This window comes from Lactuca serriola, chromosome 9 (assembly GCF_051521515.1).
Source record: "Lactuca serriola cultivar US96UC23 chromosome 9, Lser_US96UC23_V15, whole genome shotgun sequence".
NCBI classification, from domain to species: domain Eukaryota; kingdom Viridiplantae; phylum Streptophyta; class Magnoliopsida; order Asterales; family Asteraceae; genus Lactuca; species Lactuca serriola.
Genome location: NC_136416.1, coordinates 12,530,669 through 12,543,314, shown reverse-complemented (window position 1 = coordinate 12,543,314; position 12,646 = coordinate 12,530,669).

Genomic DNA, 12,646 nt, shown 5'->3' with positions numbered 1-12,646 from the left:
CATACACAAAACATACAAGTGTCATGGGCTACTCGCATGGTCTTTTCTCACAATGTCGAGGGCCAAATCCAGGTCTTACATACGAGTGTCACGGGTTACCCCCATGGTCTTTCCTTACGATGCCGATGGTCAAATCCTCGGTCTTACACTCAAGTGTTATGGACTACCCCCTATGGTCTTTCATATAACTATCACAAAGACAAAAAACAGTCCATAAAACAAGAAATGGGCCATAATTGGTGCCTTCAACTTGTGGATATAGTGAGAAATTCACCTCTAGCTGCGGAAACACTCGAATAAATCTTTGCCTGGCTCGGAAAAATCCCCGCGCTATCAACATCAAATGACATCCAAACATTAAATGTGTTCCGAACCATAACCAAGAGTGTAAACTACTTAGCCCATAACCAGGGTAAAAGACCATTCTACCCTTCATCTACTTGGCTCAAGGCCAAGCCCCAACTCAACTACTTCAAGGCCCAAATCCTAAATGATATTCTAAAGGCCATTATGGCCTAATCTAAGAAAACCCAAGCAATGGACCAAAACAAGAATACCAAGCCCAAATTTCCATTTGCTAAATATGCGAGGCGTACTCAGCTTGTACACTTAGTGTACTCCTTCTGGGGCTATTACGTGCAACGTACCAGCTAGGTATGCCTAGCGTACTCCCCAGTTTTCCACCCCACTCCATTAACCACTTAAGCCATTGAGACTTCAAGCCAAACTCTCATATCTTATTCTAAAAGGCTACATATCACGTAAAGTTGGCAACTTTATATGCATGCTTGGCTTAATGGGGCTCAAGAGCTCAAAAAGAGCTTTATAAAGGTCTTAATACATGCATGGGTCAAGATACACCATAAAGTTTGCATTTTTATGGACTTGGGGATTGAATGTAGCTAAGATCTAGCATTCATTGCATCTGGAGTAGATCAAAAGCTTTCCTTTAACACAAAGGACCCAAAAAGTGAACAAATGCTCCATGAACTAGATCTAACATAGAAGAGCATAAAGATGTAAGTTTTTTTTTTTTACCTCAGAAAGCTTCCCAATGTGGAGTTCACCCCAGATCTACAAGCTCAAGTAATCCCCTCAAGTTCTCCTCCTCTTCTTCTTCACCTTAATACTCCAAAATCTCTTTGTCAGGCTCAAAAATCACCAAAACACTCAAGGGTTTCGTTTTATGGAACAAAGAGAGGTGGAGGTTGGTTAATCATGTCCAAAAGAGGCTATAATGAGGTTTAAATAGGGTGCAAACCCTAAAAATTAGGGTTTTCATCTGGTTGGAGTACGCCCCGCGTACTCCCAATATGCCCATCGTACTCCATAAGTCATGGACGACTCCTCTGCCTAGTATGCCCAACATACTTCCATGTACGCCCGACGTACTAGGCTTAACCCTAAAACTGTCAACCTTCTAAATTCTATAACTTCTTCATTCTAAGTCCGTTTTTGACAATCCTTATATCCATAGAAAGGTAACAAGAAGCTCTATGCTTCTATCAACTCATACTTGCCTTAAAACTTCCCGAACAAAAATTCAATCTCCATAAAAGCCCAAACTGTCACTTTACAAATATACCATTGGGCTCCAGATCACCAACCGGACTCCCGGATCATCTAAATTACATTACCCGCACCCAAATGGGTATAAATTCCTCTTTTCTAAAGGCCCTAAGCCTTATGATACCCGCTCTTCGGGTCATTGCCCCGCATTAGGAAAGGATTCGGAACAGAGCGTTACAACTTTCCTCCCACTTAAATTAGATTTTGTCCTCGAAATCACTCCCTACCACCCTCCTGGGAACTAACTGTAACATCCCGACCCCCAAGTAAAAATTTTAAAACTTTATATTCATATTTAAAGGCCAACTCGACGAGTTGGATGCCCCAACTCGTCGTTTAGAAACTGATATGGCCGCTTGACTTAAGCGATCTACTCGACGAGTTGGAGCTAGAATGTGAAACCCTAATTACCAGGGTTTGCACCCTATTTAAAGGCTCATTAGCCACCCTACGCCTCTCTTATCGTCCCCCTTAACCTCAAAAAACCCTAATCATGTATTACTCCTTATTGTGTGTGTATGTGTAAAAGGTTGGAATGTGGTTTTAGTGAAAGGAATTTGAAGACTCAAGAGCTTGGGTCAAGAATAAGCTTGCAGATCCAGTATCTACTCTGTTTTGGCTTCCATTTGAAGGTAACAAGTTGTTACCTTGATCATTCTAGTGTTAGATCTCCCCATTCAAGGGTTTAAGGCCATTTTTAGCATATTTGTAGGTCATTTGTGGTATTGAGCATGATCTGAAGTTGTAACTGTTGGATTAGTGTCTAAGTCCATAACTATATTTGGTATGTACTTGACCCGATTGTTACATGGTCATTTTCGGTTGCCTTCACCAAAGCAACTGGACAGGATGATTCGAGGAGAGTGAGGATATTATGGTTTATTAATAAATTATTTGAATAATATATTAAAACAGAAATCATATTGTTTAATTAATATTGGTCAAGAATTAATAAAGAATTAATTTTGTGGCTAAAAGAGATTAATTAAATAAGGGGGACTGGAACTGCCAATTATAAGATAATTGTCTTTGGGCTGTGAATCTTGTGGATTAAGGGAGTGGACGAATTTGAGATGGAAGCGCACCTTGAAATCGTCCAAGGGCCCTATTCCAGAAGGTTCTTGGAGCTGCTTAGGGCATAAGTTATCCAATTAGGGTTTGAAGTGAAACCCTAGCAGCTCATCTATTTAAGGACCCCTAGGGCTTCATATTTCGGCTACACCAGAAACCCTAGAGTTCCTATAGTCAAAATTGTGCCTGTATTCCCTTTCTTCTCAATCATTTTCTTGTCTTGGTGTTTGTAAGCCATTAGAGGTATTACACTTGTGATACTAAGCTCTTGAAGTTGAAGATTCTTGCTGCTATCAAAAGGTAATCATCTAATCTTATATTAGATGTAGATTTCGATCTTTATAGTATGCTAGATTAGGATTTACAAGCTTTGGATAAATTTGCATGTACAATAGAGAAACCTAGATCCAAAGCTTTCGGGTTTTGCATGTGCACATAGGAATGTTCTTTTGCTTAAAACCCATCAGTGGTATCAGAGCCTTGCTTGGTTTCTATTGTATTTGATGCATTGTATGTTTGTTCATTGCTTAAAATAGTTTTTTCTGCCATCTTCCTGACAGACTCATCGAGTCCCATGATTAACTCAACGAGTCAGATGAACTCGACAAGTTCTGTAAGGGACTCAGCGAGTCGGGCTGTCAGACAGATGGAGTTTCGGGATTTTGGCTTATTTTGACTTGGGATAATTACCAAAGTTGTCTTTAATTAATAAAATCTGAATTTTATTGATTCCATGTGATTATCGTAGTCAAAATAAAAGATATTTATCATTTAATTAGATAATTATTGCCTTAATTGATAAACCTTAATTATTTGAATTATTTGATCAATTATCTTGCATGAAATTGGATTAGGTCAAAATTAGATAATCACCAATTAATTTTTTAATTATACTATTTGAATTTTGATCTAGATAGTTTTGAAATGTTTCAAAACTTGCCCTCAAGTTTTGGAATTTAAATTTTTTATTAAAAGTTTAACTTTGAAATAATTAAATTCCATACCCTACAATTTTACAAGTTTAAAATTCAACCCTATACTATTGTAATATTATAAGAATAATTATTATATATGTATAAGATAAATGCTAGTCTTCCTGTTAGTAGGCCTCATTCACGAAGCCGATCTATAAGGGGGTTATAAGGTTGTTGCCTATAAAATGGCAGTTTAATTGGCGTCCACTCTCACCCACCGCTTCATTGATTGGTGGAGAGTCGTTAGCCGAACGTGTATAATAGGGCAACTAATTTCTCATTAAAAGTAGAATGATTAATAAAGTAACTAATTTTTTTAAAATTCCCAATCTTAGTTACTTTAGGCAAAATGTGAAAATGATGCTATTACATGAAATTACACTTTATATCCTTGCCAAGACGTTAGTGGAGCGTGTGTGGTTAACCGGCACACTAATTTGGGTCTAGAAAAGGTGGAAAAGGGTGACTCAATGTTTGTCATAGATCAATGGAGCGTGTGTGGCTAACCAGCACATTGACTAGGTGACTGTAAAATTGAGGGTACCGAGTAAATTTGCATGGTTATTCACACCTTGTTTGTGATCATCTGTATCCCAGTCACAAACTTGAAGGACATATCGAGATTTAAACATGCCATTGAAAAGTTCAATGAATCTCAAAAGATCTAGGAGTTTTCAAAACATTTAAAACTTAATTGCTTTTGTTTTTCATGGTGGAAATTAGTGAATCGTCATTCACTTACCTTCAAATTATTTGCTGTTTAGATTACGAAATCCCTCTTCTAAATTGTGAACAATGTTGTTAGATCATAGCCCTACTTTCTCATTTCGGTGTTTAATTGGGGATTCTTATCTAATCAAACTTCATTTATTTTCCTTTCAGATGTCTAACCCGAACAACAACACTTCTGGATCAAACTCTTTCGGCTCATTCTCACTCATGAATTTGTGTGGGAGGGTGATCTTCGACAGAAACAATTTTAATGATTGGATCCGTAACATACTGATGGTCACCCGTTGCGAGGACAAGGAGTATGTCCTTGAGAAGGAGCTGAAAGAGGTGGAGCTTAGCACCACTACTCCCGAGGAGATCGCTGCCTTTGAGGCACATGAGCGTGATGCCACGAAAGTCCATTGCATCATGCCTGCGACCATGACTATTAAACTCCAAAAGTCATATGAGGACTTCTATCCCTACGAAATGCACCAGGATTACCAGACAAGGACCACCAGAGTGCCAGGAAGGAGAGGTACGAGATCATCACTTCGATGATCACAACCAAGATGAGGGACGGAGAGTCTGTCACTGATCATCTACAGAAAATGCAGAGATATGTCGACCGCCTGCAGAAGTTAAATGTTAACTTTGATGAGGAGCTGGCAATTGATATTGTTCTCCACTTTTTTCCTCCTTGATACAACTAGTTCCGCATGACCTACCTCATGAACAAAGAGGAGGTCAGATTGAGCAAGCTTCAAGGCCTGTTGAGGACTGTTGAGAGCAACCTCAAGGATAAATCCATTGCATCAACTCCCCCTACAGCTGCCGCCATCTTGGATATCGGGCAGGGAAGGGTAAGAAGAGGAAGGCTCCTTCAAAGAGCCACCATAAGGGAAAGTCCCATGATGACACCTCTTCTAGTGGAACCAAGGCTGGTCCCGCTGTACCCACATCCAACCCAAAGGATGCAGAGTGCTACCACTGCCATGACAAAGGGAATTGGAAACAAAGCTTCCCGAAATATCTACAAGATATCAAGGATGGAAAGATCAAGCCGTCCTACGCAGGTATTTATACTATTCAATCTAATGATTCATCGCATGCTATTTCTTGGGTTCTCGATACAGGGTGTGGTTTTCACATTTTTTCTGATTTGCAGGGCCTAAGAAGAAATAAGGATGTGGAGCATGGGAAGATAAACTTGATCATGGGGAACAGAAGAAAGTATCATGTCACCAAGATTGGAGTTTACTCTTTAGTGCTCAGTAATGGACTAGGACTAGATTTGAATAACTGTTTCTATTCGCCTAAAATGGCAAGACACATCATTTCTTTTCATAGTTTGTATAGACAAGGATTTAGATTCGTTTGATAATGAAAAGGGTTCTATTAATGCTTATCTTAATGGTGTTTTCCATTTTGAAGCATTGCCTTGCAATGGAATATATAAAACTATGATGGTTGTAAACAACTTAGGAAATGATGTGTTGCATATTGACTCTTACAATAGCTTGGACAAAGCATGCTTGTGGAATTGTCATCTTGGACATGTCAACAAGAAATGCATAGCCCAATTCCAAAAGGATGGAGTGTTGGAGTCATTCGACCTTAGGGACGATGAAGTGTGCGAGTCTTGTTTACTTGGAAAGATGACCAAGTCACCCTTCACTGGTTCCTGTTAAAGTGGCGAGGGTTTATTGGATCTCATACACACCGATGTGTGTGGGCTCTTTAGATCCACCACAAGGGATGCAAGCGACATCTATGTGACTTTCACCGATGATTATAGCAGATATGGGTATATCTACTTAATCAAGCACAAGTCAGAAACCTTTGAAAAGTTCAAAGAGTTTAAGCAGGAAGTGGAGAATCAGTTAGGTAGGAAAATCAAGATGCTTCGATCTGATCGAGATGGAGAGTACCTTAGTCTTGAATTCTACGACTACCTCAAGGAATGCAGAATCGTTTCACAATTGACGCCACCTAGGACACCGCAGTTGAATGGTGTGGCTGAGAGGTGTAATCGAACCTAGATAGACATGGTTCGTTCCATGATGAGTCATGCTTTGCTACCTATCTCATTGTGGGGGTATGCCTTAGAGATTGCCGCCCATATCCTTAACTTAGTCCCTACAAATAAGGTTGCCAAAACACCTCACGAGATATGGACAGGTAAAGCTCCCTCGTTCTCACATATCAAGGTTTGGGGTTGTGAGCATTTCGTAAGACAAAAGACTCACGACAAGCTCGAACCTCGTAGTGAGCGGTGTATTTTCATCGGCTATCCATAGAAGTGCTTTGGATATATCTTCTATAGACCGAGTGAAAATGTTGTCTTCATTGCGAGGAGAAGGGTCTTCCGAGAACGAGAACTTATAAGCCAAGGGGACAATGGGAGGCAAATCGATCTTGAAGAGCTTCAAGAATCGAACGATGAGGGAACCTCTAACACTGGCGCTCAACCTGAGGAGGAAACTCCTGTTAAACCAATTGACGAGTCCTTACCTCTTAGACGTTCCAGTAGAGTTAGTGTTCCACCAGTTTTATATGGTTTTCATATAACAAAAAAAGGTGATACGTTTATTAGTGACAGTACACTAATAAATTTGGATGAACCTAACAACTACAAGGAAGCCATGGCAGGCCCGGAGTCTGCGAAATGGAAAGAGGCTATGGACAGTGAGATTTAGTCCATGTATGACAACCAAGTTTGAAATTTGGTTAAAAATGTACCAGGTCGTAAGACAGTCAGGTGCAAGTGGATTTTCAAGAAAAAGACCAAAATGGATGGGAAAGTGCACACTTATAAGGCACGATTGGTTGCGAAGGGCTTTACTCAAAATCTTGGAGTTGACTATGATGAGACCTTCTCACCGGTTGCGAAGATAAAGTCTATTAGGGTGATGCTAGCCATAGCTGCGTTTCATGATTATGAAATATTGCAGATGGATGTCAAAACTGCTTTCCTTAATGGGAAGTTGGCTGAGGATGTTTACATGAGTCAGCCAGAGGTTTTTGTCGATGCAGAGCATCCTAATAGGGTGTGTAAGCTTGAGAAGTCCATTTATGGATTGAAAAAAGCATCTCGCAGGTGGAATCTTTGTTTCGACAACAAAGTCAAAGAGTTTGGCTTCCTGCGAAGCGAGGATGAGTCGTGTGTATATGTCAAATCCAGTGGGAGTATAGTTATCTTCCTCGTATTGTATGTCGATGACATACTACTCATAGGAAACGACATCCCGACCCTGCAAGAAGTTAAGTCCTAGCTTGCCAAGTGTTTTGCTATGAAGGACCTCGGAGAGGTTGCCTATATTCTTGGAATAAGTGATGGGTTTTGAGCATTCTAACACTCCTATGGTGTACATGCAACCCTAGAAACCTTAGATCTATGTTTTCTATAATATACATGCAAATATGATTTTCCAAGGTTCTCATTCTAACTAGCATAACATGGGGTACTTGTAATATAAAAACCTAGTATAATGACATACCTTTGTTGTTGATTGGATTCCTAAAGACTTTGTGAGCCTAGCACCCCAAATGTGATGCCTGAAATGTTTCACACAACACCACAACACTTGGAATAACATGAGAGAAGTACACTTTGAGCACAAATTCAGCTAGCCCTCACTCTTATTGTCTTAGTGTCGATTTTGCTCCATATGAGGTTTCTTATATAGTGTGTCACATGTAGGGTTACACCATGTAAACCCTAATGTGCATGGATTTTCATTCCCCTATGATCCATAGGTTTTAACCTCCATGGAGCATTAATGGAGCACCCAATGGGTCCTAGCCCAATCTAGTGAATCATGGACCTTAAGCCCACTGTATAAGAATGAAAGATTTACATAATCAATCCTCATATATTTAATTAGTCTCTTTTGATCACAAAATTAATTCCAAATTAATTCTTGATCAATACTAATCAAACAATATGATTTCATATTAATATAAAAGAACATATTAACAAATCATAAGTGTCCTTATTCTCATTTTGTCTATCCAATTGTTGAGATGCCATGCAACCCAAATGGACCATGCAAAGCTGGGTCAAGTACATACCAAATATAGTTATGGACTTAGACACCTTATCCAACAGTCTCTCACTTGGATAAGTCTAATAACTATAGTTACAGGTATGACTTCTGGAACCGACCAGCAATCGTAACTCTTTCAAAGTCTCGCGGAACTAAGATGATGATGTGCCATTTAAGATAAGTGATCAAATAATCCTCTGTTCTAGATATCATTCGGAAAAATACATGGAACAATGTCGTACTTATTGTCCAGCAGTTTGTTTCCCGATTTCCGATTTGTTTGACAATGAACTAAACTGAACACATCAATTTGGTTCTGACCGGGCCCGACACATAAGTCAAAACAAAATCATCGAATGGCCCAAATATCGCTTTTAATCCTCCAATGACTAAAAGTAATAGATAAACTTCAACTCATATGCTTGTACTAACTACTTGTTGAATCATACACAAAAGCACGTTTTATAACATCAAGTTACTGATGCGTTTTCGTGCAATCAATGCACAACCAACTCATAATCAACAACTCATATCTCTAGGTCTGAAGACTTATATGATATTACCGTCTCACGATCACTCGAGATAAATTCCATGAAGTGATACAAGTGAGTGTGGGTTGAATCCAATACTCAGAACATATGAGCACTCATGAATATTGTAGCAACTTTTACTATGTCTAACAACTTAGACATCTACAAGCCAACTTCATGACAGTCTTGATTCATACATACTTCCAACATATGATTGACCGTGGAGAGTTTGAATAAAGTAATTATTCTGGAAGTCAAAACATGCAAAATTGAAACAATAGCAAACAATTGACACAAGATAGCAACACCTTACTTATAAATAAACAACAAATTTTATTCAATCATCAAATTCAATTACATTTTACAAGTTTTAGAGCTAGCTATCTAATCTATAAAATTAATATCATCCTTCAGCCTAATGCGCCTCGCATGCTGCAAATGCTTAACCCTACACAATCCCTTTGTGAGGGGATCTAATGGGTTCTCATCCGATGATATCCTCTTAACTATGACGAGTCCTTCTTCTATCCGATGTCTAATGAAGTGGTATTTTCTGCCAGTGTGCCTGGACCTGCCGTGATCCCTTGGTTCCTTAGCTAAGGCAACTACACCCTCATTATCACAAGAAATCTCCATAGGCTCCTTAATAGTTGGTACAACTCCAAGGTCTCCAATTAAGTTCTTTAGCCATATTGTCTCCTTTGCTGCCTCGCTTGTTGCTATATACTCTGATTCGCAAGTTGAATAAGCTACTGTCTCCTGCTTGGAACTTTTCCAAGTAATTGCTCCTCTATTTAGGGTAAAGACCCTGCTCGACTGAGAGCAGAAATTATCCCTACCAGTCTGGAAGCCAGCATCACTATACCCTACTACCCTCAAGTCATCACTCCACCGAGGGTAAGGACCCAGTCCCAAGTCCTTCGTAGGTACTTGGGAATATTCTTCACCCCAGTCCAGTGAGCCTTGCCTGGATTCCCTTGATATCTGTTGACCATGCTCAAAGCAAAGGCCACATTAGGGTGAATACAAGTCATAGCATATATGATCGAGCCTATAGAGGAAGCATATGGTACTCGACTCATCTCAACTATCTCAGCCTCTGTACTCGGGCTCTGAGTCTTACTCAGTTTGGCGTTACTTTGGATTGGTAAGTCACCTTTCTTGGAATCCTGCATGCTGAACCTTTTCAGCACTTTATCCAAGTAGGTACTTTGACTAAGTCCAATTATTCTCTTACTCATGTCTCTCAATATCCTTATCCCTAGGATATAGGCATCTTCTCCAAGGTCCTTCATAGCGAAACACTTCCCAAGCCATGAATTAACCTCCTGCAAAGTTGGGTTGTCATTTCCTATGAGTAGTATGTCATATACATACAATACCAAAAAGCTAACTATACTCCCACTCGCCTTAACATATACACAGGACACATATTCGCTCCTTGAAAAACCATACTCTTTGACTTTCTCATCGAAACAAAGATTCCATCTGCGAGATGCTTGTTTCAATCTATAGATGCATTTCTCAAGCTTACACACTCTTTCAGGGTACTCCGCACTGACAAAACCTTCTGTCTGACTCATGAAAACATCCCCAACCAACTTTCCATTAAGGAAAGTAGTTTTGACATCCATTTTCCATATTTCATAATCCTGAAATGCAACCATGGCTAGCAAAACCCTAATAGACTTAATCTTCGTTGCTGGTGAGAAGGTCTCATCATAGTCAACTCCCGGAGTTTGAGTAAAGCCCTTCGTAACCAGTCGCGCTTTATAAGTGTGTACATTCCCATTAATGTTAGTCTTCTTATTGAAGATCCATTTGCACCCGACCATCTTACGACCCAGTACATTATCAACTAAGTTCCAAACTTGATTGTCATACATGGACTGAATCTCGCTGTCCATGACCTCTTTCCATTTGGCGAACTCAAGGCCTGCCATGGCTTCCTTAAAGTTGTTAGGCTCATCCAAATTTACCAGTGTGCTATCACTGATAAATGCATCACCTTCTGCACTAATATGAAAACCATAGTAATGCTCAGGTGGATTCCTAACTCTTATGGAACGCCTCAGAGGTACGGACTCATCAACAGGAGTTTCCTCTTCAGGTTGATTGCTAGGGTTTGAGTTTCCTTCACCTCTTGACTCTTGAATTTCTTCAAGGTCAATTTGTCTCCCATTGTTTCCTTGGCTTATAAACTCTCTCTCTCTCTCTCTCTCTCTCTCCCAAGACCCCTCTCCTTGCCACAAAGACCACATTCTCACTAGGTCTGTAGAAGAGGTAACCAAAAGAATTATGTGGGTAGCCAATGAAAATACACCGCTCACTATGAGGTTCGATCTTGTCCTGAGTCTCATGTCTCACGAAAGCCTCAAAACCCCAAATCTTGATGTGGTCTAAATTGGGAACTTTCCCAGTCCACATCTCGTGAGGTGTTTTGGCATCCTTCTTGGTAGGAACTAGATTAAGGATATGGGCGGTAGTCTTTAAGGCATACCCACATAATGAGATTGGTCACGAAGCTTGACTCATCACGGAATGAACCATGTCTAACAAGGTTCGATTGCACCTCTCAGCCATACCATTAAGTTGTGGTGTTCTGGGAGGTGTCAATTGTGAAACAATTCTGCATTCCTTAAGATAGTCAGGGAACTCTGTACTAAGATACTCTCCTCCTCGATCGGATCGGAGCATCTTAATGTTCCTGCACAACTGATTCTTCACTTCCTGTTTAAACTCTTTGAACTTTTCAAAGGTTTATGACTTATGCTTGATTAAGTAAACATAACCATATCTACTGTAATCATCAGTAAAAGTCACATAGACGTGGTTAGCATCTCTTGTGGCGGTTTTAAAGGGTCCACACACATCTGTGTGTATGAGGTCCAACTTAACTTCACCCCTAACACATGTACTAGTGAAGGGTGACTTTGTCATTTTTCCAAGCAAACAAGACTCGCAACTATCATCTGACCTTAAATCAAATGACTTTAAGACTCCAGCCTTCAAGAGTTGGCCTATGCACTTCTTGTTAACATGTCCAAGACGACAATGCCACAAGGATGCTTTATCCAAACTAGTGGAAGAATCAATGTGTAAAACATTATTTCCTAAGTTGTCTACAACATTCACAGCTTCATACACACCATTACAAGGTAATGCTTTAAAGTAAAATACATCATTCTAAAAAACATTAATAGAATCGATATCGTTATCAAACGAAAAATTAAAACCTTGTTTGTACAAGCCATGAAAAGAAATAATATTTCTCACCATTTCGGACGAGTAACAACACTTGTTCAAATCTAACACAAACCTACTACTTAGAAACAAAGAATAAACTCCAATATTGGTGACATGTGAAGCTTTCATATTCCCCATGATCTAGTTTATCTTTCCGTGCTCTACATCCTCACTTCTTCTTAGGCCCTGCAAATCAGAACATATATGAATACCGCAACCTGTATCAAGAACCCAAGAAGTAGTATGCAGTGAGTTATTAGACAATATAGTGTAAATACCTGCATGGAAAGATTTGACCTTCCCATCCTTAACATCTTGCAGGTACTTGGGGCAGTTTCGTTTCCAGTGCCCCTTTTCCTGACAATAGAAGCATTGAGCTTCTTTTGGGTTGGAAGAAGGAGTGACAGAACCACCTTTGGTTCCACTTGAAGAGGAGTCATCAAGAGACTTCCTTTGGTACCCTTCGAAGGGGTCTTCCTCTTTTTCCCTCTACTTT